Raw genomic sequence first — 6,557 nt, 5'->3', positions numbered from 1 at the left:
GGTATTTCCTAAGCAAACGCACTGGCCTGAGAGAACGGCTTCCACCGTGGGGGCCCCGGCCAGCCTTCTCGGAAAAGTGACTTAAGAGTCTGTGAAGGCCCTGGTTAGGTGTAACAAACCCTTTCCAAGAGCTCTTTCCAAGAGTAAAGTGGAATAAGGAAACGTTAGAAGTTCACAGACACTGACAAGCATTTCAAAAATTAACCTTAACTAGAAAACAAGTTAGTGGCCATGAAAAACAGTGGGGAAAGCTGTGTGAGTGACACTGCAGAAGGAGGGGTGCGGACACCGCAATGAGAAATGAGAATGAGAATCAACTATCAGGGAAAAGCGAACGCAGCCCAGAGATGGGATTATTTCCCTGCTTTCTACACGCTGAAAGTCAGAGGAAGCAAGCAAACCAATGAACTTTCCGGAGCCTGACCGTTTGGCCTCTGCTTGTCACTGGTCATCAGCCATGTGACCCTGAGCAAATCATACAGTCTCAGTGTTCCCTCTGACAACATGATGGGGTTGAGCTTCAGGGGTTCTCAGACTATGTAGCACATGGCGAAAAAGAGGCGAGAGGTGTGTGTGAAGAATGCAGATTCCCACACCTCTGGGGACCCATTTTAAGGCACTCTGGGTAGTTCTGCAGCAAGTGATCCTTGAAACCCACTTTTTTTTTTTTTATTAAATGATCTTTTTTTTTTTTTTTTTTTTTTTTTTGAGACAGAGTCTCACTTTGTTGCCCAGGCTAGAGTGAGTGCTGTGGCATCAGCCTAGCTCACAGCAACCTCAAACTCCCGGGCTCAAGCGATCCTACTGCCTCAGCCTCCCGAGTAGCTGGGACTACAGGCATGTGCCACCATGCCCGGCTAATTTTTTATATATATATATCAGTTGGCCAATTAATTTCTTTCTATTTATAGTAGAGACAGGGTCTTGCTCAGGCTGGTTTTGAACTCCTGACCTCGAGTAATCCGCCCGCCTCGGCCTCCCAGAGAGCTAGGATTACAGGCGTGAGCCACCGCGCCCGGCCTTGAAACCCACTTTTATTGATTCAACAAAAATTATTTGAATAAAACTATGGGCCAAGTAGTGCAAACACAGTGGAGCCATATCTGTGGGTAAAAGGATAAAATCCTTGTCTTTGTGAAGCATCTAGCTTCAGGGATCTAGTTGCCCAATGCAATGATTTTTATCATAAATAAGCAGGTTGCCTATAACTAACTTACTTTTTGCTGTTGTTCTTTGTTGTATTCATTGTATATCCTTGACTAGTTCTTACTGCCCCAACTAAATGCTACTTGCCCTACCTCCTGCTAGTTAGTTCAGGGGCAACTTGAAGTTGATGGATGTTCATTTTCATGTTGATACAATCTCAGTAACACTTGCTAACTTATTATTTAATGTTTAAAGAAGGGATTATCTATGTAGGAATAGATACTTAGACATCAACTAATGTTTTAAATAATTCAGTTTTTTTAAAGTGTACATGTTAAATGCTATTTTGTAAGCCTTGAAACTCATGACATGTATTTTCTTTATAAATTAGCCAATAAATGGAACAGATAAAGTTCCCTATTTAACTATTTAACACCAGCAAACCCTATTAAACATTTCAAATTGCAATCACAAATTTAATATAGTTAATTTTACAGCAAGAGCATCATAGACGTTCTATTCATATTTTTGAGCTAAGATACTCAGATACAAAAATTTAAAAAGTTATATTCTTAGGGAATTGTTTCAATAATTACAAACTTTCAAAAAGCTTTTTCTATGCTGAAGGCACATAAAATTTCCAAGTGATTGGGAGTAATTCAAAAAATTAAAAGGTAGGAATTTTTAAAATCTGCATAATTGCATTTTTTATATTTTAGCATATTATGGGGGTACAAGTGTTAAGGTTACCTATATTGCCCATGTCCCCCTCCCCCCTTGAGTCAGAGACTCAAGCATGACTATCCCCCATACATTGCATATCTCACTCATTTTGTATAAATGATGTGTTTGTATATACCTATCCTCTCCTCCCCCCTCCCACCTGCCTGACACCCAATAAATGTTATTCCTATATGTCCACTGAGGTACTGATAATACCAATTTGCTGGTGAGTACATGTGGTGCTTGTTTCTCCATTCTTGAGATACTTCACTTAGTAGAATGGGTTCCAGCTCTATCCAGGAAAATATAAGAGGTGCTGTATCACCATTGTTTCTTATGGCTGAATAGTACTCCATGGTATATATATACCACATTTTATTAATCCACTCATGTATTTATGGGCACTTGGGTTGTCTCCACAACTTTGCAATTGTGAATTGTGCTGATGTAAACATTTGAGTGCAGGTGTCCCTTTTGTAGAGTGTCATTTGATCTTTTGGGTAGATGCCCAGTAGTGGAATTGCTGGATCAAATGGTAGATCTACTTGTATCGCTTTAAGGTATCTCCATATTGCTTTCCACAGAGGTTGAACTAGTTTGCTGTCCCACCAGCAGTGTAGGAGTGTTCCTATCTCTCCACATCCATGCCAGAATTTATTGTTTGGGGAATTTTTGATAAAGGCCATTCTCACTGGAGCTAAATGATATCTCATTTTGATTTGCATTTCCCTGATGATTAGAGATGTTGAGTATTTTTTCATATGTTTGTTGGCCATTATTCTGTCTTCTTTTGAGAAGTTTCTTTTCATGTCCTTTGCCCATTTTTTGATAGGGTTGTTTGGTTTTTTTCTTGCTGATTTTCCTGAGTCCTAAATAGGTTCTAATTCTCAGCTCTTTATCGGATGTGTAGCTTGCGAAAATTTTCTCCCATTCTGTGGGTTGTCTGTTTGCTCTTTTGACAGTTTCTTTGACTGTGCAGAGGCTTTTTAATTTGATGAGATCCCATTTATTTATTTTTGCTGCTGCTGTGATTGCCTTTGGGGTCTTCTTCATAAATTATTTGCCTAGGCCATTGGCTAGAAGAGTATTTCCAACGTTTTCCTCTAGAATTCTAATAGTTTCTCACCTAAGGTTCAAGTCTGTTATCCAGCGTGAGTTGATTTTTGTGAGAGGTGAAAGGTGTGGGTCTTGTTTCAGTCTTCTATATGTGGTTATCCAGTTTTCCCAGCACCATTTATTGAATAAGGATTCTTTTCCCAGTGTATGTTTTTGTCTGCTTTGTCGAAGATTAGTTGGCTATATGAGGATGGTTTTATATCTGAGTTCTCTGTTCTGTTCCACTGGTCAATGTCCCTGTTCTTGTGCCAGTAAAAAGCTGTTTTAATGACTATAGCCTTGTAGTATAGTTTGAAGTCTGGTAAATTGATACCTCCTATTTTGTTTTTATTGCCTAGGAATGATTTTGCTATACGGAGCCTTCTCTGGTTCCATACAAAGCATAAAATTATTTTTTCTATATCTGTGAATGCTGGCATTTTGATAGGGATTGGATTGACTCTGTAGGTCACTTTGGGTAGTATAGACATTTTAACAATGTTGATTCTGCTGACCCATGAGCATGGTATATTCTTCCACCTGTTTACATCCTCTGATATTTCCTTATTCAGTGTTTCATAGTTCTCTCTGTAGAGGCCTTTTACCTCCTTAGTTAAATATATTCCTAGGTACTTTATTTTCTTTGTTGCTATTTTGAAGGGAATTGAGTCTTTGATTTGGTTCTCACTTTCACTGTTGTTGGCATATATGAATGCCTCTGATTTCTGTGTATTGATTTTGTATCCTGAGACTTTACCAAATTCATTTATCAGATCAAGGAGTCTCTTGATTGAATCCTTGGGGTTTTCTAGGTATAATATCATGTCATCAGGAAAGAGTGAGAGTTTCATCTCTTCTGCTCCCATTTTGATGCCCTTAATTCTGCTCTCTTGTCTGATTGCTGTAGCAAGGACATCCAGCACTATGTTGAATAGAAGTGGAGATAGTGGGCAACCTTGTCTGGTTCCAGTTCTAAGTGGGAATGCTTTCAATTTTTCCCCATTCAGTATGATATTGGCTGTGGGTTCATCATATATGGCTTGTATCATTTTTAGGTAAGCCCCATCTATGCCTATTTCGTTGAGAGTTCTTATCATAAAAGAGTGTTGAATTTTGTCAAATGCTTTTTCTGCGTCTATTGAGAGGATCATATGGTCTTTGTTTTTGCTTCTGTTTATATGGTGAATTACATTTATAGATTTGCATATGTTGAACCATCCCTCCATCCCTGGGATGAAGCCCACTTGGTTGTGATGGATTATTTTCCTGACAAACACCTGGATTTGATTGGCTAGGATTTTGTTGAGAATTTTTGCATCTATATTCATTAGGGATATTGGTCTGTAGTTTTCTTTTTTTGTTGCATCCTTTCCTGGTTTTGGTATCAGGGTTATGTTTGCTTCATAAAATTTGTTGGGGAGAATTCCATCCTTCTCGATGTTGTGGAATAATTTCTGCAGGATAGGCACCAGTTCTTCTTTGTAGGTGTGGCAAAATTCGGGTGTGAAACCATCTAGTCTAGGACTTTTCTTTTTAGGAAGGTTTTATATTGCTGTTTCAATTTCAGTACTTGATATTGGTCTGTTTAGGAATTCTATTTCTTCCTGGTTGAGCCTAGGAAGGCTGTGTGTTTCTAAAAAATTGTCCATTCCCTCCACATTTTCTAATTTGTGTGCATAGAGGTTTTTGTAGTGTTCATGAATTATATCTTGTATCTCTGTGGCATCAGTTGTAATTTCTCCTTTATCGTTCCTGATGGAGCTTATTAGAGATTTTTCTTTTCTGCTTTTCATTAGTCTAGCCAAAGGTGTGTCAATTTTGTTTATTTTTTCAAAGAACCAACTTTTTGTTTTGTTAATCTTCTGTATGGTTTCCCCTATTGTCAATTTCGTTTAGTTCTAATTTGATCTTAATGATTTCACTTCTTCTTCTGGGTTTGGGGTTGGACTGTTCTTCTTTTTCCAGCTCTTTCAGACAATTCATTACATTGTCTATTTGTGATCTTTTTGACTTTTGGATAGAGGCACCTATGGAAATGAACTTTCCTCTCAGGACTGCTTTAGCTGTGTCCCATCGGTTTTGATAACTTGTGTCTCCTTTGTATACAAAACTTAGTTTTGCAGGGAATAGGATTCTAGGCTGGGCATTATTCTGTTTCAGAGGAGTGAAAATGGGGCCCCAGTCTCTCCTTGCTTATAAAGTTTCAGTAAAGAAGTCTAGCATAATTCGGATTGGCTTTCCTTTGTATGTTACTTGCTTCTTTCATCTTGGAGCTTATTGAAGGGCCTCTTTGGTTGATGTATTCATCAGTCTGATGACTGCATGTCATGACGTCGTCCTGTTTGCAATGAATCTCTCAGGGGTCCTTTGATCTTCTTGAACTTGTATATCAAGATTTTTACCAAGGCTTGGGAAATTTTCCTCTATTATATTTTCAAGTAGCTTATCCAACACTTGAGTGTTCTTCTTCCCCTTCAGGTAACCCTATAACCCTCACATTAGGTTTCTTCACATAATCCCACATCTCTTGTAGGCTTTGCTCTTTTCTCTTGTTTCTCTGCTCTATCTCTGTGACTGATTTATTTAATTGGAAGGTGTTATCTTCAATCTCTGAGATTATTTCTTTTGTTTGATCTACCCTGTTATTGAGACTTTCCACTGTGTTTTGTAGTTCCCTGAATTGATTCTTCATTTCCAGGAGTTCTGTTAGATTTTGCTTCATTGTTTTAATTTCTTTAGTGAATTTTTGTTCTAGGTCTTGGAATCTTTTTGTGTTTTCTTTATGTTGGTTATCCAGTTTTTCTTGCAAATTGTTGAATTTTCTTATGATCTATGCTCAAAATTCTTCTGTCATTTTAGTGGTCTGATTTTGGTTGATGTCCATTTCTGAGGAGCTGGTGTTCCTCTTTGGGGGTGTGCTTTCCATTTGGGTTTTCATATTTCCAGAGTTCCTTTGCTGATTTCTTCCCATCTGGATCAGTTGTTGCTTCTTACCTTTAGGTTTTGTTTGGGTAATAACATGCCCTCTTTAGTCTCTGAGCCAGTAGATGGTGTTTGTGGGTGAGACTCAACCACACCCTGTAAGATAAGTCAGTAGATGCCATAAAAGGGTGTGCAGAATGTCCTCCCTGTCAGTAGGTGGTGCTTGCTGGGAGGAGGAGGCTACACTGTTGTCTTTGTGTCCTGTAACCAGCTCTTGTTCCTCTGAAAAGGCACTCTAGTGCCTCAGGTGGTGGGTGGGGTCCTGGGACTTCCAGGTGTGTCCTTATTCTCTACCTCAGTGAGGGCTAGTCTGGGAGTTAGTCTGGACAGAGCTGGGTTGTGTAAGCCTGCCCTCAGGAACCACAAATACTGTTAGCAGGGGTCAAAGTTCTGTTCTCTGCTTCAGGGAAAAGCTGTCAGGGAGGGGCTGGAATGGCCCTGCTCAGTCAGAGAGTCTGCGTGTGCGGGTGGGGCTGTCCAAGACCGGCAGTCTGGAGCGGCCCCGCTCCTTTCCGCCTTCTTCAACTCCTCGGCTTCTCCTGGGCCTCTGCCAGCAGGCCAGACCTCATGCCAAGGGGTCTCCCCTGGCTGCGATGCTGGCCGGGAAGCTC

The sequence above is a fragment of the Microcebus murinus genome, chromosome 7 (assembly GCF_040939455.1).
Source record: "Microcebus murinus isolate Inina chromosome 7, M.murinus_Inina_mat1.0, whole genome shotgun sequence".
In the NCBI taxonomy this organism is placed as follows: domain Eukaryota; kingdom Metazoa; phylum Chordata; class Mammalia; order Primates; family Cheirogaleidae; genus Microcebus; species Microcebus murinus.
This window is presented reverse-complemented; position numbering follows the sequence as displayed.